The sequence below is a fragment of the Gallinula chloropus genome (genome assembly GCF_964237585.1).
Source record: "Gallinula chloropus genome assembly, chromosome: 11".
Lineage (NCBI taxonomy): Eukaryota > Metazoa > Chordata > Aves > Gruiformes > Rallidae > Gallinula > Gallinula chloropus.
Genome location: NC_140096.1, coordinates 17197050 through 17218190, shown reverse-complemented (window position 1 = coordinate 17218190; position 21141 = coordinate 17197050).

Sequence of the window (21141 nt, the reverse complement as noted above, 5' to 3'; positions counted from 1 at the left end):
TGATTTTTTTTCTTTTTCTGAAGAGAACATACTCAGACACCACCTGCTCACACTGACACACGCACAGAGGCACAAACACCCTCCTGTAACCTACCTTCAATGCATCTCACCTGAACAGCTCCGCACAGCGTTGCCTGCGCTCCCCAGGGCTCGCTCCAACACACAGCGATAGCTGAAGGCAGCAGTAAGTCCGATGTGTTTTCCTCTCGTCTCATAGCATCATTTTTTTTTCCTTCTCTCTGAGTTTCAGTGACGTGCAGCTTTCCGGTGAGCAGGGATCATGTCCTGGAATTGGCTCATGGGGCAACATACACTGTCCCTCTTGCCTGTGTTTACTAGTACATAGGAAATGTGTTTGTGGTAACTGCTGATGCTGCCTGGGAAGGGAAAGTGTACGCATGGCATGCCTCAGCAGTAATTACCAGATTCATGTGGGATGGAAGGAACAGCATGTTAGGGGATTGCAACAGTAATAAGACATAGAGATGATACTGATTCTATTACACTGCAAATGCATGCATATAATAACCACTGTTGTAGGAGGAACAACAAGGATTTAAAAAAAAAAAAAGCTACAGCTTTTTATTTAGGAACAAAGTCATGATTTCTCAGCATGCCCGAAGTGTTTTATAATCCCTTCAATTAAAAACACAGAGTATAAAAGAACAGCTTTTTTTTCCCCCACCTGTTTTATTGCCTTTTTAGTTTGCACGTTGAATGTGGGAACATTTTGAGGCTGTGACTATCTGGGAGCCTCTAGGAATGGAAGGCCAGGAGGCGGGTTGATAGAGCAGCCTGGGAGGGTTTGGGAAAACTTGGTGTTATGCCTGATTTGTAAGCGTTGTGAGGGTTTCTTTTTTTTTCCCAAAATACTTTGCTGTGTTCCCTGATCCGCCTTTTTTGGAGCAAAGTTATGAAGACTGAGTACAGATTCTCCAACTTGCAGATTCATGGATTCTAAAGCTTAATGGAACCATTGTGACTTTTGGATCTTGCATAACCCAGGCCATCAGCTAAATTGGAATTAATTCCTGTTTAAACTAGATCACACGTCCTAGGAAAAAGGCAAAGAAAAATAAAACCCCCAAAAAACCAATAACATATCCAGGCATATTTTAGCAATTGCATGTGATGAAAATCTGCCATAATGTTTGGTAAATTGTTCCGATAGCTTTCATCTCCCACAGGTAAGAAAATGTGCTTTCTCTACAGCTCTGCATCCAGCTACCTTCAGTTCAAAATTTTTATCCTTGCAATATCCTTGTCGGCTGGCTTAAGATCCCGTAATTATCCCATACCTGTCTCCCATGGGGGCTCTCCCCAACTGCTCCAGAGCAAGTATGAACTAAATACTTGCCTGATACCAGCCTTAACAACTTCAAATAGTCTCTGTCAGTCCTGTGCTGGTTCCTACACCAGAGCAGCTCTTGGCTTCTGCATGGTCCTAAAGCCACCACTTTGTTCATCTGCTGGGGGAGGGGGGCAGGGTAAGCCAGCCCATGGCAGTAAGCATAAGCACATAAAATTTGGCACAGATCATTACCCTTCCTGCCTACTGCACATCATGCTGTTGTCCTTCTGTGAGAGTAAACATCAAGGAGAAAAATAAGTCTGGAAATGCAGAGGTCATATTGTTTCTCCACATTGTGTGTGCAGATGGATGCTAAACACTGCTTACAGATCTTTGCCTACCAGTTTATCTGGGTTTTTTTCTCTGTATATAAACAAAGAAGGAACAAACGTATCCACCAAGAAGAAGGGAAAGAATGCAGCAAGAAACTAAGAAAAAATCCCTGGAAATTGGATGGAATGATTTAAGTTTTATTGATCATTAGAAACTGTCAAGGTAGCCTGGGTGCAGGTGATGGGTAGGGAGGGGCTTATTCCTGTAATATACATAGATGTCAATGTTGATTTTTTGTGAACATAATATGATTGGTGTGGTGAAACAGTGAGAATTTGTAAAGTTAGGTATTTAGTGATCTTACGTGTTCCTCATCCTGAGATCCTGAACTGCATAATACCAAATGCCTTCTCCATGTCTTAAGGTTCTGAGATAGTCTTTGTTACCCTTCAGCAAGTACCCTATTTCCTTTCTTTCCAGGGGGATATTTCTCTGTATGCCGCTGTGCTTGCGTACATGTGCCTATCTGTAGCTGGAGACCTTCTCCCTTAGTGAGCACGTACATTTTTGGAATCTGTCCTGTACTGTAAGTGGGATATTTTTGTGCCTTGCTTAAAAGTAATTATTAAGGAAACAAACAGTTTCCAGATTTAGCAGTGATCGGTATGTGCAATAATTGTTACTTGTAATCCAAGGTTTTGTCTCATCCAGCAGCACTAGAAAGCAGCACTGTAAAGGGGAGGGTGAAAGAGGAGGCTTGCCCTGGCTTTCACTTGCTTTCTTTGGGCAAGGGATGAGTGAAGGAGGGTGCCCATGAAAGACAGGGAGGAGGGGCCTGACAGGCTCTGCCCTCCATGGCTCTTGGCTTCATCTCAGCTCACTCGTGCTGCCCAGCAACAGCAAACTGGTGTGATGCATGCCCAAGAGAGGCAGAGGAGAGGGATGTTTGTGATGAAGTCTCGGTGGAAGGAGAGCTGGTGGATGCACCAGTCTGTGGGGCACTCTGAGTGACCGTGGCTTCTGGGTTGTGGTGTCTGCTGAGGTGCTGTTTGCTGGCAGTCAGAAATGGACTTTGCCATTGCCTGGAATGAATTTCCTTGTTTTCCAGATGCATTTTTCAGCTTCTTTTTCCCCAACCATTCAAACAGCTGGAGAGCCATGGGCTATTTCAGAGTATTGTTTACTGACACATCATGACTACCTGCAAAATAAAATAATTTAATGACTTACAACCTAAAGTCAATATGCTTTGTAATTCTTTCCTCAGTTGCTGCTTCCTGCAAGGACTCAGATCCTGACTGAGGATACACGTTGTTGAGATCCATTATCTAATTTCAAGATACATTTTTTTTTGCACAGAGGCTCTGCCACCATTTATTTCAGTGTATCTGGGGTAATCTGTTCTATATCAGCACAGTGTGATTTTTGCACTGGTGGTGCAAAACAGAGCAGGAAAACTACCAATTCCTGTTGTTTGGGGTTTTTTTTAATCAATAATGTAGAATCCTAACTTTCTGAAAAGTAATTGAATTTTGTGAGTTATAATACCACTAATATTTGTTTCAACAGGAAATGAGATGTAGAAGTTGTCTGTCAGAAAGCATCCCAGGTAACAAGTGCACTGGGGGTACTGACAGACTCACCACCATGTAATTAAGACTGCACTTTATTCTACCTGTAGCCCAATTTTGTATTTCTTGCATAGAAAAACAAATCTCCCCTCATCTTGTGCACACACACCCCCACACCTTTTAGCATAGGACCCAGCAAAGTACTGTAAGGCAGTTGATATTTATGGATGTGTTCATCCTGTTCAGCGAAGTAGTGTGTCTGATCCAAAGCCCTTTGTTGTCAGTGGAAGGACTCCTCCTGACTTCAGTGGTATTTGGATCCAATCTTTGAGCAAGTGTTTAACTTGAAAGCATGCACTTAGGTCTTATTGGGTGGGTTAAATATTTTTTGAAGTGCTTTGTTTCATCATGTCGATGGGTTCATTTTCTCTGATAGGAACAGCAAGATGAATCTTCCTGATGATAGATATTCTGTGATGACATTGCTGAGCATCAAGAACATTAAAAAAAAGGTGTTTTTTCCCATCCTTAAAAATAACAGTGGATTTATTATTCCTTTCTTTTTGAATGGGTGAGTGTGCACAGCAGTATTGACCGCTATCATTTGTCTGTGCAATTGTTCATATTTCCTCAGAGTCATAATCTATGTGCTACATACTGGGAATGTTTTTAGCTGGAGATGTCCCATCATTCACTCACAAGTGTGCACAAGTGTTTTTTTGTTTTTCAAAGTTTTGTTGAAGTTATCAGATCTTTTTGCTTTACTGAATGGACATGTCCTAGTAATGGGGCTCATTACTAATAATGTAGTTGATGCATGGGTGTGGTGAATGTTCACTCTTGAAAGTCTGCAGGGTTGACAGGAGAGGTTTCTTCCCTTCATTTATTAGTATTAAAGGAAACATAATGAAATCTCTCCATATCATTATTTTTCTGGCAATGAAGTTGAAAGACTCCAAATCCCACTGTGCTAATGACATATCTAGCAATATGTGAGGAGCAGGAGCAATGGGTGAAATTCAGTCCTGGGCAGAGGGCCAGCCCAGAGTGATTCATCATGAAACCCCCAATTAAGACCTCAAAACAGGGCTTAAGTGGGACTCCAGTGCCCTACGCCTTGAGCTGGCTTTCTGCAATGGTGAGGGGGGGAAGTTCCTCCAAATGAATTATTCATCATAAATAATGCATTCTATTAGTTTAGCCTCTTCTTCTTGATTTCTTGAATTTATTTAATTGAAATTACTCACCAAATAATTTCTATGAATAATCATGGCCTGAGGATTTTTTTTGAGCAGCTCACGGTGAGCATTTCATATTCCACATTCAGAATGAGAGCCGTGTCATTGAGTTGTCATTATGCATAGAGGTCACATATTTCTGAGTTTACTCCATGACAAGTAGAAAAAAACCCAGTATTTTTTCAGACTCCATGTGTTTCCAAAAATTCCTTCCATTAAGTTAATTCCATGAGATGTTTGTGGACATTCGCTGGCAGAATAAAAATTTGGGCAGTAATTGGCTTTTGTGTTTTTCAGTTGGTTTCTAACAGAAATGAAATTGTGTTTTATGTGGGTGCATGGTATGTGTATGTGGCTGGCTGTCAGTCAAGGTCCCTTCCCTTTCACAAATATTTTGAACCAGATTTGATGGAAGGTAGTGGCCATTGGAGATTTTAATGTCCCACTTCTTCAGTGACTGAGAATGGCCCAAACTATAAGAAAGGTGGCATCCTGGCTTCATCTATCAGAAAAATCCACACCAGAGTCCAGCTCAAAACTGAGAATTTGGGTTTTGGCTGCTCACCTGACTGCCTCTAAGGAGCAGGAAGGGGGACATGTTCTTAAGCAGTTGCTTTGTTGTTTGCAGGCTCCTGCAATATGAAGTAATAATGGATTGGAATAGCCCTATAGTCTGAAATTATTTCCTTTTCAAGCAGATGCTCACCATTATTTGCAGGACTGTTTCAAAGTCTTGGTTCTGCATAGGCTCAATGTGAGACCATCACTGTGTAAAAGTGCAAGAGAGGTTGAGGAGCTGAGAGACATGAAACTAGTTTATGGATAGTCACTCTACACAATGCAGGCCAAGAAGTTACCTTGAGTTGAGAGGAGAGCAGAAATTACACTGACAAGGCAAGCAATTGTCTCTGAAAAGGGAGTGTAATAATTCAGAACAAAACCAAACACCACCACCACGAAACAAAAAAATACAAAAGAAGAAGAAGGTGTTTTCCTGGGCATCCTCAGAGCCAGCTCTGTCTTGATAGACAGATGTGAAAGCCAAGTAGGGATGTTCCAAATGTGGTGCTTTAACTGAAAGGGAAGAAATTGTGACAGTACTTCTGCTTTATATTGTAGCAATTGTGGTCCAGGATGCTGAAGATACTCAGTTGTCTCCCTTCCAGCCTGAATGCTAGGGGATACCAGGGGACACCTGACTCTCTTGACTAGTCAGTGGGTAAGTATGTATGCAAACTGCACACACAGGGGACCGTGTTCCTGGTGGGGTCTCTCTCTAGTCCATTAGATTCCATCTGGAGTGGATCAGCGTCAGCAAGACAGAGTGAGCATTTGGCCTTCATCTAAAGTGTGTGTGTGTGTTCCATAACACCTGTGGCATTTCTTCCCATTACAAGCCATATAATTTGTGAGTAACTACACATCCTTTATATGGCACCTTTTTATTATATATAAATCTTTTTCCTGTAAAGCAATCAAATCCTCAGAACATCAGGAGATTATAATGTCGACTTCATGACTGAGCAGCAAGTGAAGCTGGTAGAAGAGAGCAGCTAAATCAGCTTTGGTAGTCAGCTCTGCCTTGGAGTCTTGAAAATGGCAAGCAAAATCCGTTATCTGCACACATATATGCTCCAGAGTACTTTTGCAACCCCTTCAGAGGTTAGCATTTGAGCTTTCTAACCAGAAATATTGTTGCTTTTGAAGATAGAAGTGTTTGGCTTTAGTATTTCTAGCTGGTGGGACTGATGCACTTGGAATTATATAGGCATGAGATTGTTCCTTTTTAGCTATTTGGCTGTGAACTGGGTGGTGGTCCTGATCATCTCAAGTATAATCATTTCAATGCTTTCATTTTTAGAGCTGTTGTGGATTCTGAAAGCCTTTCTTCTGATATGACAACTGCTTGTTTACTTTTTAATTTCTTTTTGCCTAATACAAATACCTTTTCTTTTGACAGAGTATTTTAACATCACAGCTAACAGGTCTCATTTTGCAAATCGCAACTTACCCTCTATCTGTAGCTCAATAGGGCTCAATAGGTGCAGATGTACTGCACCTACAAATTTCTCTCCCAAAACCCCATTTTTTGTTTTGTTTTGTGGGTTTGGGGTTTTTTTTTGCCTTTTTTTTGTCATTAACTTTTGTACTCAGTATTATTAGTGTTTTGATACTGCAGGAACATCTGATAACATGAGTCGTGGACCAAGCCCTCATTGTTGCATTGTTAGCTATTGTTCTGCTTATCTCTTTCTTTCCTCTGAAAAGTGAAAGTATCCCTGTGAGAAAGTGGTCATATCATTTTCATTCCATACCTTGAAACCTTTTGTAATATGAAGGTTTAGATCTGGAAGTATAATTGTGTGGGATGCTGTATGCACAAGCAGAGTGATAGCATTTGCCAGGTACTTCACAATGATGTACTGAGAATTCCACTATTTTTTAAACTGAATGTGGAAGTGAAAGATGCACCTATCTCTGAAAGATAGGTACAGATTGACAACTTGTATGTCAGGCTTCTTGCTGGTGTCATTTAAAATAGCTGAAATAGAATGCTGCCACTCCCTGCCTCCATCCCCTGCAATGAGGCTTATACTGGAAATGCTGACAAGACCCTTATCTTTTGAGATGGCACCATGCACAGCTTTAAATACTGGTTATGAATGTTAATGTGTTATCTGAAAGATATTTTTTCCACATGTAGGCAGCTCAGTAATAAATTTAACGAGTTCAGGGGGAAGACACAGTATGCTTATGTGAGTATTATAATGATTGGCATTTTTGCAAACAGCATATGATAAGTGGTGCAATTTTATTTTCAAAGTTTAATCAATAGAGAGCTCTTTGATATTGCCACGTACTTTGCAAATAGATGCTTCCTTAGGATGACAGCAAAACAACTCCTCTATCATGGTGTGTTTATACTTTAGAGTTTAGTCAATCTGTTTTAGTGATTGTCATAAATTTTGATATTCAAAAAAATAAATAGAAGCTATAACATAATTATGCTGCTGGGTGGCATCCTGCTGTTCTGCTGCTAGCCTGGGTCATCTGGTTTCACAACGGGTTAGAAGTTTGTCACTGTGCTGAGTACAAGAGCATGAGCTATGTACCAGTTAACTCCTGTGTATTGTAAACACATGCTAGCTCTTGCATAAGAAATTGAGGTGGAGCTTTGAGGGCTTAAGAAGGACTTTATCAATGCCTTGTGTTAGCTTTCGGGAATGAATTTCCTCTCAAATAAGAGAAGTCAGAAATGACCTTCACCCCCCCACTGCTGGGAGGCTATAGCATTATACTGCAGCTTCCCCTAAGTAATTTTGATCTCCATGGGTAGGCAGAAGTGTGTGAAGCTCCTTCTGTGTGAGCATGAACATCCACCTGGTATGAAACCTGTGGGATGTTTCCTTCAGTGGGCCCCAACACCAGTACTTCAGGGAGGCTGAGAGGAGCAGAGCATCCCTTTGCTTTTCTCCCGGGCATTTCAAGCCAGCGCAGAAGACTTTGGGGAGGTAGGTCCCTGCTGCTCTGGGTGAACTTTGTTCTTGCTGAGAAGACTCCGATTGTGTCTCTTTTGTTCTTCAGAACAACAGTAGTGGTTGAAAGCTGAACTTTGAAGGATCGTTTCGTAAACATTTGAAGGCTGGCCATGTCCACAGAGAGCTGTGGTGCCAGCCCAGCTTGTCCTCCATATTGCAGCAGCCTGCACAAATGCATGCTGGCCCCACAAAACGGGTCCCAGGGAAGCCTGCTTGGAACAGACGGCGTTAACGATTTATTGGATGTGGCAGCGTAAGGACACACAGTATGAACTTGGAGATAACCTTTGGCAGGGAACTCTCTCTGTCTCTCTCATTCTTTCTGATAAAAATACAGTAACTGGTAGGCTTTTGAGAATCAAGGAAGCTGGAGCATTTCAGGTGACTTGCCCTGAATTTAACAGACTGCCACTAGCACTGATGCAAAACCTCCAGAGGTGTCTGTAGGAGATCTGTGCCTGGCACCACTGCAGAGTATGACCCAGTCGGCATCGGGCTGGATCCTGATCTCAGCACAGAAATTCCTCTGGAGGCATGAGGGGTTATGGCAGGCTGACATCAGCATAGGATCAGGGTTTCTGTGTGCTTTGCATACTAGATGAGCTGTTACAGACACCAGTGGAAAAAAGGGTCTTTCTTTGAAAATTTATTTAACACTTTTTAGTTGCATCACGAAGATAGTTTCACCAGCAAGACACTGCAGCTTCAGCTGTACTTCTGCTTATTTTCATACCCACAAAAGCTTCAAGAGAACGACCTAAAGAAAGCAAAGGGCTTTTACTGCTTCTTAGAGAATTTTAATTGTGCGATACATGTGTATGTATGGGAGGTCTGTATGTGTAATTATATACATGTATGTATGGACATGTGGTTGTTGAAATAACATGTGTTTTCCTTTGCAGTCTCTAGCCAACACCAATTTCTGTGCTGCCTTTGTGATCACCCGAAATGGCCGATTCTTTTGCATTCTTTGTGCTATCTTTGCTTACTCTGAATAGCAGCCCACACTTTAATTGGGATGACTGAGCTGAGTGCATTTGCCTTTGGAATTGGACACTTTTCAGTGTGAAGAGAGGGTACCACAGACTGACTCTCCTGTCTTTATCCTCAATCAAAACTCCATTAAATCAGACCTGTCGTTTGTAGCAAGGGACATTCTCCGTTGCATTGAAATGCATGGGAAATGTTGGAGACTCACAGTTTTTAAGGTTAATTAGATCCTGAAAAGGAGAATTAACTGAAGTTGTTTTCCCTATCTTTCTTTCTATTTTTACGAGCCTTTTTAATTACCTTCATCCTATGCTGGTGTATTCTTATACACTTTTCCCTTTATGGGAAAAAAATACTGTGTACTTTTGAGTTTATTAAAAACCTTTTTGATAGACAGATTCCACTAATTCTTATTTTAAACAAAAATGAACACAGTGCTGGTACATTGTGTTAAAATTTATGCATCAGATCTTCCTATAAAATAATATGAGCCACGCAGTTAATCTTTATTTATGTTTAACTGAGTGCTAACATTACTCACTGCTAGGCATGAAGTGAGAATTTGGTTTTCAGTTGGCTACGTTGTTTTTGGAAAGTAAATGATCAATAAATAATGATCATTAAGAAATTCTTTGGTGGAGGTGGTGGGTTCAGCAACCAAGTTTTTTTTAGGCTGTACCTGTTGTGGACCCTACTGCTGATTCAGAAAGGTAAATTTTTTCAGGTCTGTTTGGAAGGTTGCCTTTGGCTGCAGGAAAACATGTTTCCTGTATCGATATGGGAACAACAATTAAGCAACCTGTTCATGTGCCAGTAGAGAAAAATCTCTTCTCTGCCCCCAAAGAGGGCTCTCAAAGCCTGTTCAACACTGCCAGCAGAGCCAGTCCCCTTGTAGAAGACCATGCAAGGACTGAGGCAGTAGAAAAGCCGTTGGGTGGAGTCAGCCTTTTGATTTCTTTTGCATGTATCACCAAGCTTCTGTCGTCTTTGTATGGCTGAAAACAGAGCTATTGTTCATACTCACCCTTCTTACATCAGTATACATAAGGAATGGAATGGAATAGAATCTAGCTCTTTAATTCCATGTTAGTTGAATTGATCTTGCAGATGAGAAAGGTTGCATCTGCAGTCCTCCTCCCCATTCCAGATTTCTTTGTATTACATTAACTTCCAGCCCTTTCTCCACATCCCTTTAAAGAATACTGTGTATTCAGTTGTCTAAACTCTTAGCAATAATCCAGGCATGGGGTGGCTTGAACAAGTTCATGAAAGGCACTGTAATTTCAGCAGTCATATGGCTTTTCTCATTCTAATGACATTCCTTGCTCCATGATGGGTTAAAACAGTTTTCTGTGGCTTTTGTACTGTTGCTGTACAGCACAATTTAGTCATGAAAGAACAGTATTCTCAATGGATTGCAGGATTTTCTTGATCCTTTTATTTTTATATTCCTATGATTTTTTCTTCTCATCTCAGGTCTAGGTTTTAGATCTGTTGTACTGAGTGTAAAATGCCTGGCAATAGCAAGACTGAACAGAGACTGACGAGATCATAGACTTCTGCTCAATCATGTTACAAAAAACAATGTGGTCAAACTGGAAACTTGAAACTGAAGTCAGACAGCACGGAGGAAGGACTGCTGTGGTAATGCAAAAGAAGAATGGGGAGAACGCTGGAACTAATTGTCCTGGTGTAATGCTGAGGTGAGCTGATATCTCCATGGTATTTATAAGCTAGTGCATGCTGCACTTTGCTCTGTTTCTTGGAAAAGATTGAGAATCTTTGCAGCATATGGCAGAAGGGCAGTCACAGGGTTGTTCTCTTTTGTATGCATCAGGCTGTTGAGAATCAGGAGATACCAACGCTTATTTTGTTTTATTCCTCTGGTCCTATTGTCAGTGTGACCCCGTCTTCTGCCATGACTAAGCTCCATGTTCTCTTCAATAAGGACCCTAAAAGCCACAATGTCCTGATTCCCAACTGCTCAATGGCAAGCAAGCATCTTTCTTGAAGTTCTGGTGCTCTATTTACATCATCACCTGTCGAATTCAGAGTTAATGACCTACTTCAAGTACGCCGATGATACAGAGCTGGGAGGAGTGGCTGACACGCAGGAACACTGCGCTGCCATCCAGAGAGACCTGGACAGGCTGGAGAGCTGGGCAGGGAGAAACCAGATGGGGTTCAACAAAAGCAAGTGTAAAGTCTTGCACCTGGGGAGGAACAACCGTTTGTATCAGTACAGGCTGGGGGATGACCTGCTGGAGAAGAGCTCAGTGGAGAAGGACTTGGGGGTCCTGGTAGATGACAGGTTGGCCATGAGCCAGCAGTGTGCCCTGGTGGCTAAGAGAGCCAATGGGATCCTGGGGTGCATCCGGAGGAGTGTAGCCAGCAGGTCAAAGGAGGTCATCCTCCCCCTCTACTCTGCCCTGGTCAGGCCCCACCTGCAGTATTGTGCCCAGTTCTGGGCTCCCTGGTATAAAAAGGACAGGGATCTCCTGGAGAGAGTCCAAAGAAGGGCTACGAAGATGATTAAGGGCCTGGAGCATCTCCCCTATGAGGAAAGGCTGAGTAAGTTGGGACTGTTCAGCCTTGAGAAGCGAAGACTAAGGGGGGAACCTAATTAAAGTTCATAATTATCTGAATCAGGGGATGCAGGGGGAATCAGCCAGCCCCTTTTCAGTGGTCTTTGGGGACAGGACAAGGGGCAATGGCTGCAAGTTGGAGCACAGGAAGTTCCGCACCAACATGGGGAAAAACTTTTTCACAGTGAGGGTGACAGAGCCCTGGGACAGGCTGCCCAGGGAGGTGGTGGAGTCTCCTTCTCTGGAGAGATTCCAGACCCATCTGGATGCCTATCTGAGTGATATGTCCTAGGGAGCTGCTTTGGCGGGGGGGTTGGACCCGATGATCTCTCGAGGTCCCTTCCAAACCCTACAATTCCATGATTCTATGATTAAGATGCTGAATGAATACAGTCACATAGTCAGTCAGGCTTAGCTTCAGAAATTTTCTTGACCATTGTTAGACCAGGGAGTTTCCCTTGCTTTGCAAGCCCAGTTTTGGCTGCCATAGAGGCAGACTGAAAGGCTCTTCTGAGCACGTATGACTTCAGTCCCCTATACTGTGTTGTGATCAGCTTTTCTTTGTATCCTTAGAATCAAATGCCAGGTAGCTAGGAAGAGCTTGCAGACAGGGTCAATGCATGGTTCTGCTGCACTGTTTCCTTCAGGCTCAGGCATTTCCCACCTGATGTCATCTGAGGGTTATTCAACACAGCCTCATTTGACACATCCCCAGGAATCCAGGAGCATCTGGAATTTTACTAATTTCAGCCAACTGACAGCACACACTCAAATCTTGAGATTCTTGTTGCAAAGTTTTGGGGTTCTGCCATGTCAAAACAAACAGACACAAACAGATACACAGAGACTAACTGGAGGTACAAGGCAGTGCGATAGGTGTGTTCACAATTAACTAGAGATTTGGATTTTCCCTGTGGCTTTGAAACTGCCAACATAGCAAAATGCCAGGCTTATTTGATGTTTAATGCAATACTGCAGTTGGTATCAGTGCACTGCCTGGGAATCTTGACTAGGGCTTATGTGCCCCTTGCTCTAGACATGGGAAAACACAGAACAAGATGGTCATTGCCCCAAGTGTAAATATCAGGTGAACTGAAAATTCTGTGATGTCATCAATAACAGAACAGCCTCCAAAGGGCACAAAACCTATCTTCATTCAAATATATACTAGTTTTTGCTGACGTTGGAAAACAAGTTGTTTGGATTCTATAGAGGGGGTGTCTGATAATGCCTCACTTTTATACAGAGAAAGTCAAGATGCTTTATGTAATTGTTCAGTGTCAGAACAAAGCTATTTTAACAGACCTTAGCAAGTTATGGATCTAAACTTAGTGTTTTCTGGCATCTCCTGATGCTAACAGGCAAAATGCCATCCAAGCAGATGAGCTGAGGTAGGCAGCCAAAATACTACGGCCAGGTTCATCAAGTGTGTTTGCTGAGGTCAAAGCTCCTGGAAGGCAGAGTAGCAGAGGTACTGTGTCCTGAGCTTCTGAGGCTGCCACCTGCTAATTGGATAGACTGTCTGTGCTTTAGCTCTGATCAGAGTTAATGCCTGAGATCAAAAGTTAGCTCAATGAAGATAAATTTGCTGCATGAGAGAATTCATCACGTAATTAAGTTACTGAAATATGGGATAAGCAAAGCTCTGATACAACGTAGGTGTGCGTAAGGGTGTAGCAAGGCAAGATCCCGAGGCATTCCCCAAATCTGAACAGTTTGCTGTACAGTTTAAAGAGAATTAAGGGTCCTGATTTAAGTTAGAAGTTATAGCATGTAAAGTGCAGGGGAGGGAAGACTCCTGCAGCTAAATTTCATCCTTGCTAGCTATTCCCAATATATTAAAATTCCTCCCTCCAATTCTCTAGAAAGGGTCCCACATCCCTAGAACATACCACAGGAGTTTCTGATTGCTGTGTGATCTTTTCAGAGATCCTGAGGGAATTAGCCTATCACCATAACAGCCTGTAAAGACTATTCCTATACCGAGGCAAAACTGGCTGTGCCTGCCATCTTCTGTGATACAGAGGACTCTGGCTGTAACAAAATCAGAGGAATTCCTGTCACAGAGGTAGGAATGTGGAAGGACAGTGTTGGGGATACTACTCCTACCCATTAAGCTTCAAACTTGACTTTCATCACCAGTGAAAATGTATTGTCTTACAGCCAAGTACCACTTGTCTCTGTCCTGAAGGTCTCCTTCACTCAATAAGCGTGAGAAGTTATGAGTCATGTAAGCTGCTGAAACACCTGTGTAATGTTAATTTTTCCTTTTACAGTAGTCAGCAAAAATTTTCTGATCCTTTTTCATCCTATTCAGACATTTTGGGATAAATGGCAGGTGAAGGCTTTTGAAATAGAATGCCACCTAACCTGGAAATATGATGGAACTTTATTCAAAGCAGGGTGTGCACACACACCTCCTACGTGTATAGGCTCCTTTTTGCCCATATGAAGACACCTTTCCTCAGAATTTGCAGCCAGTGCATCTCTTATGCATGTGATGGAAATTCAGGGCATCAAAATGTGATCAGCAGGATAAGCCTGGAGAGGCCAGAAACTGGCAGGATGTAAGGCAACAAAGAAACCTTCTTGGAGACTGCTGAGAAGGGCTGTGCTATGCACGAAGCACATGCCATCCTGTGAAAGGCAGCAGAGATAGAGTCAACCTGGGATGTACCAGCAGCATTTAGTGGGGTGTTTGTGTTCTGCTACTTCATTATCAGAACTAAGTGTGATGTCAGTGCTCTGACCCTTGATGACCTGTGAGCATGAGACAACTTCTATTTTTTTTTTGCCTCATCTACTTCTTCCTGATCAGGTGGCCTGTAGCAGACACCCACCACAATGTCACCCACAGTGGACTGCCCTCTAATCCTGATCCATGAACTGTCAGCTGGCTTGTCACCTGTCCCAGGGTGCAGCTCCGTACACACCAGTTTCTCCCTAATAACAAGGGCAGCTCTCCCTATTGGAGAAGGCCTGTCCTGTCCTTCCAGAAGAGCTGGATCCATCCATGGCAGCCCTCCAGCTGACAACCCCTGCCCGAGCTAGTGCACCACATTGCTGTGATCCCAGTGACATCCCAGGTGTTGCACTCTGCCCAGAGACCCCTGCCCCAGCTCAATGAAGACTTCTTTACTTGCACAGCACTTCCCAGTCCTAACATACCACCTGACATCAAGGGCAGGTATCTCACTGATGGCTCAGACACCTGCCTGGCACCTTGGCTACAACATGCGGTGCTCGGCCGGCTGCACATGCTGAACTGCGTGCTGGTGTTGTTCACAGGTTTACCAAGTGCACAGCACTTAGTGAAGCCATGACCTGAGCCCTCTGCAAAGCACTCATTAGCAGCAGGCTCAGCCTTCTGTGCTGCACGGTGCATACTAATGACTTGTTTTCATCGTTCCAGGGTGTGTGAACTGACTCCACACGTGCCAGTGTCCTCAGCCACTCCTTACGTGGTGGTCAGAGCCTGCATGGCAGCAGCTTCGCCTGACACACTGCTTGCTGGCACTCAGGGCTCCAGGGCAGCCCTCAAGGGACTTACAGAGATAGGTTACACGTGATCATATTTACAAGGGGGAGTAAAGGAAACTCTCATTTCTTCCAAAGACTGTACAGGATTGGTTGGAAGTAAGATTTTGCTTTTTTTTGTTTTGTTTGTGGTTGGGATTTTATTTATTTATTTATTTAGTGTGCAGGCACCTTTTTCACAACTTCCCTTTGGCTGACCACTATGCTGGCAATATGGTGCTGTGGGGCTGGCAGCCTTTCCTTCTCACAGACCCATGCTAAACACAGGGCCAACAGGCAGGGGGAAAACAACAAAAAAAAAAAATCTGGAAAGGACATCATGCCATTCTGTTTTTCCTTCTCCCATTTTCTGCCTGCTCTTTTCCTCAGGTCTTTTGCCCCAGCACAAATGCAGGTAAAACCCTCTGAGTCTCAACTTGCAAAATCAAGAGAGCCGTGGGCTAAGTCAGTACGTATCAGATCTAATTTCTCTTTTATCTCACCTCATAATCCAGACAAGTCTTGCATGTTTTCTGGTCCACTCTTTGGGTCAAGAACACACTGGTTAATAGCCAATTATTTCATACCCTAAGGAAGTTTTGGGAAAGAAGTTGCTGGGAAGAGTCAACTTGTTTCAAGAAATGAGACTGATATACAGTAGGTGAGATGTTTCCCATTGCTCTCCTCCTTAATACTGTCCCATATCACTATAGTCAATATGGTTCAGATAGAACATAATAGTTTCCCTGAGTTTTTTCACAAAAAGTGAAGATTTAGCCAGGGCACCACAGCAAAATTCCAGTTAGGTAATTAAATTCTGCTTCCTGAAAATTCCTCTTTTAAAATCTGTCCCAGAAGACAGTCTGATTTTCCTGTGAGCACTTTAAAAGGATGGATTCATTTTAACTTCACAGTTATTCACATTCTGAAGCCTGCTGAAATTATCCTTGAATGCCTAAACCAGAATGTCTGCTTCCACCTGAGATATCTAAAGGTACATTTTTGCATGCTTATTACTTGTTGTCTGAATTCGTGTTTAGATACAATTCACGTAAACTCAACCTGTGTAACAAATACATCAGATTCTGCTGACTAGCAGAAGGGAACAAAATGATTTGCATGGGAGAACTATTTAAAACTATATTTTTAGTAAACATGTAGAATAGGGCACGAGTAAGTTCAATTTGTGCATCAAAATTACTTGCATGGGAGAAGAAAGCACTATTTAAAACTATATTTTTATTAAACATGTAGAATAGGGCATGAATAAGTTCAGTTCGTGCATCGAGGGCCATTTTGCATGTCTATAAATACAGTCACTAAAAAGGGCTGGAAGATAATCTGAGGTGTGCAGCCTGGAAAAGCAATCCAGAACAGATGATCCATAGTATAAATTACTGTGATTTATTTTTTTAATTTACTTGTGCTGTTTTAATTTATTATTGTTTATTAATTTGATAGATTGCATTTAATTTCTGTATGAGAGCTTCGGGATAAGCGTTTGATGCTAATGGTGGGAATTTATTCCTGGGCAGAAAGCCAACGTGCCATAGCCATGTTCCACTTATGCCCTCCAAGCTGTATTTAAGTGGCCTTCCGCTGCCCTTGGGGTATGTTTTACACAGGAAGCTTAAAGCCTAATGCAGGGCTGTGGCTCGCTCGCTGGAGCGAAGGAAAGATGGATTTCCCTCTCTTCAGTTCTCTTCAGCAAGAAAATGAAATAATTGGATTACTAGACCTTCCACTGTGCTCAGCACAAACAGTTCAAAATCCCTTTGTATTGGACCTCTGAGATCAAACAAATTTATTGAATTGGTCTAAGATGTCTAGATGACTACCTGATTAAGTGGAATAGCTACTACTGGTCTTTTAAACAGCCTAATAGATGTAAAATACCTGCTGCTAGACTGGCCACATGAAAAAACCCAACAATAAACCAACAAAAGCTCACCCACAGGAGTCTACTAGAGGCATAAATTAATACAAGCTTTCCTTCCTTGCTTATTTTTATCTCTGGAATAGAAAATCAAAGCAAATGGATCAATACATTGCAGGGTTAAAATTAAGAGTACCCAAGGATCTGTGGAGCACATGAAATATGGGGCTGATAGGGTAGAACCTGACTGCTTTGTTCTACTTATACCTTCATATGCATTGACTTGAACTTTGAATTTCTTACTTGGTTTTTGGTACATGCACATATGTTTCACATGTTTATTTAGGGGTAAGTTCTATTTTTACATTGTATTTTTAAGACATAATATCAGCTAAGGCTGGGAGAAGCATCCTAACAGATTTTAGACTATTATTGTCATTATTCTGCATATTCACACATACTATCATGATTCAAAATATTTTGAGGCAAATCATTCAATTGTGCAAAATAAATAGGTCCATGTGAAAGTGAAGCTGAGGTAAATCCCTATATTTTAACGGTGGAGAAAACTTTAACAGCAAAGGATTTGGTTCTTACATTTTATATTGGACTGGTTTTTCTACCTGTTTCGTGTTACAATCATTATCTTACTGTCCTTTTTCATTTATGTGTCTACAGAGCAATAAATAGCTATTGAAATTAGACTGGCATCGTGATTGCATGTGCATTTTATTTCCCTCCACAATTTTAATGAATATGGCCTTTACAGGGAGCAAAGGGCTGTAACCTTAGATGATGTAAGGTGGTAGCTCCTGTGTTCAAGTGAAATCTTTGCTGGCTAAATATCTGAGTTGAAATTCTAATGACTTGGGTTTAGAATAGAGCCTCTGAAACTGCCTAATAAAATACACATTAAATTAGAAGCTGAGATATATTTTGGTAGCTTGTGGAGATTCTAGCAGATATTTGTATTAATAAGGTAACAAATGGATAATGGATGCAACTCTCACCTGAACATTTTCAAGTTAAAAAAAAAGATTGATAGACACTGCATTCCATTAGCTCTTTCTTTTACAACTAATAAACTTCCAGTTCATTAAGTTATTACATGCCATTCCTCATCTCACAAATAGAACCCATAATTCAGTTTTTCCCAGAGCTGCACATTCTTTAAGAAGTCTACAGACCAAATTACCAGAGCACATTTTGTCAATAAAGCTTCTGTTTGGTGGGGGAAGGAGAGAGCAGTTAAGTAAAGTAATATGAAATACAAGCCATTTTTTGTGTCAAATGTCATTTATTTGCTTCAATATTGCTTTTATTCTATTTATCATCACTAAATGATGATGATTATTACAGAAGGCCCATGGTTAATCACTGCATTTCATTTAAAATGCTTTACATGTTGCTGCAGACTCTTACACTTGTGAATCTTTAGAGTGGTCTTGAACAGTAAACCCTCCTTTTGCAATGAATCCCTGACAATCTATTAGTTCAGCTGTGCATTTCCTGAAAGATAAAGGCTTTCTTCTGTGAGGAGTTGGAAAGCCACAGAGGCAAACAAAAAAAATATCCATATCCTACAGTCCCTAACAAAAAAACTTGTTGCTTCCTGAGACAGAATTGCCCAGCACAGATGCAGGCAGCTGGTGGAACCTTCTTCATGAGAAGTTATATGGGACTAATTTGTGTGCTATAGCAAGTTTCCAACACTGCACTTCTCACCAGGGCTTGGAGTGGGATTATGGTGCTCTGTGTTGAGTAGAATGTATAGTATCTATTTGTAAAAAATACAACCTAGTGATAAAATGCTTGCCTAGGGAGTGAGATAGAGTGATCCAGGCTCTTCACAGCTTGCAGTGATTTAAAAGTACTTCTGCTGTCCAGAAAAACAGGCAGTCATGATGGGGGAAAAAATGCAGCCTACCCTTTGCTGGCATTTAGCTGGGTACTCAGATAAGGGTCCCAATGGGTTGTAAGTAACCTCCTCCATGAGATAGCACTCTGTGAGGAGGGATTAAGATGGGAGCTGGGAGGGGAAGCAGGGAATAGGGGTCTGCAGCATGTTTAGTTCTGTTTTGGGGGAAGATGGGGCAGACCCTGGAAGGCATTGCAGTGCCTTCCTTTTGGAAGAGTTGCTCTAACCCTGGGGAAGCTCAGAGCCTGCCTTCTCTCCTCATCTCCCTCTCTTCTTATTAAAACCTGCCTGTTTTTTCCTTTCTGTGGAAATTAGCAGCCGTGAGCAGTCATAATTTTCACCAGAGGGAGAAGCTGTTCCTGCCCGAAACTGTCCCAGGGGTGCACATGGTTCAATTTGCTGCAAGCATGCTGGCAATTAGCATCACCTATATAGGGGAACAGGCACTAAGTCAGTGCTGGTCTGAGTAAGAAAAGGAATAATGAATAGGAATATTCAAGCTTGGACACTACCGTGTCTGTGAATAAAATTTTAACTGGTCTGGACCTGTACAAAACCACATTCACATTGTATTGTTGCACTTGAATATCAGCTAGTACTACTTCTCATTAAATTTGTAGTTAACAAATGCACAGGTGATTGTTGTCAACTGAAGAAATAATGGTGCCATTGGAAAGCACTTTTTTAAAAATGAACAGTTGCAAAATGGTGCTATGAGAACAGCATAATGGAGTTACTGTTCATGACAATTACAGACTGTGGATTATAAATGAGAGAACAATGGAAAATACTTTTTTGTTTAAAAAAGGAAAATGGAATAAATAAAAGGGGATCAAAATGTTTCTAACTGAACCATGCAGAACAACCTATCTTTGACAAAGATGCAATTAACATATGTTCAGTCACTGAAACTGTCACTCAGCAACTAGAGCAGAGTATTCGTCTATAGATCCATATTGTTGCTCGCTCTTGGGCTTCTCTCCATCCAGATTTGAAACCCTGCTTAGAATATGGCCTGACTTCACAGTATGGAAGTCATCCTGCCTAGGCTATGTAATTGCCTTAAGCTAACCTCTGAAATGATGGCTCAGACCTTCATGGGAATGAGTTGATAATGCTTTTGCCTTATCAAAGCATTTATAAAATCATATTTATCTAGATAGCTAGATAGTAAAATATTCAGTATTCTAATGGAGTTTCTATATCTACTGTCACTCTTTGCCTTGATTGTAGCCTATGTAATTGGATTAGCCATGTATAACTTCAATATGTAATATACAGTAATTACCAGTGAGCTGAAAACACAGGAACCGTTCACAAGAACAAGAAAAGCAGATTGGGATCTGTGGACCTTCTGTCCATGGAAATTAGTAACTGCTGGCAGCTGGAGTTAGTCCTCATATCTTCCAGCAAAGAGGAACATAACTTACGTGAGCTGACACCTACTGAGAGGACCTCACACTGAATTTATCCAATACTTCTGAACTCTTGCTTTATGTAAAAAGAAAGAAAAGGGGAAAAAAAGGTATTATCTTTAAGCTTCTTCCTTTTTTATCAGGGAAAGTTTTAATGAGAAAGTTTAACTCATTAATGTTAAGTTCTCTACTAATTAGCTGAAAGTGTGTGTTCTTCTGCAAGTTTTTATTATCTGTCATTCCTGCAGTGGTGGGTAGCATCCATGAATAGTGTTATCCTGCTTTAGTCTTTAAAAAAAAAATAAATCTAAGAAGTTATTGAGTACCATAGCATTTACATTCTGTGGGAACAGAAAATACACACTTAGGAGCTGCATGTTGTTTCTGTAATTGCAGAATTTAAATACATATGCTCAGTTTTCTTGCTATAACACATGCTGCTTTAGTAGCAAGACAATTTATGATTCAAAATAATACATTTCACAACATAAATGAGTAGTCTAGGTCACATCTAATAACTTAAGCGTGTATTTTTGATCACTGTTCTAAAAGAAGCAAAGCTAGTTAAGAGATTAGCATTCATTCCTGACATGCTGGCTATTTTTACACATACTGGCTGTTTTTATTTTACAGGCCTATCATAAGCTGATATGATAGTCACTTTTTTCCCCCCTACTGAGTGAATAAATTACAAGTCCTGGAGCAGTACTTGGTGTGCTGTAATTCTTGGCCACAAGACCTATGAGATATGTTTAAACTGAATAATCCACTACTCAGAGGAGTGATGGCTTCTTTTATAGCCCTCTTGTTCTTGTAGGCAGTAAACCATTGATATAGACTATGAAGACAAGGGCATGTTCACCATTTCT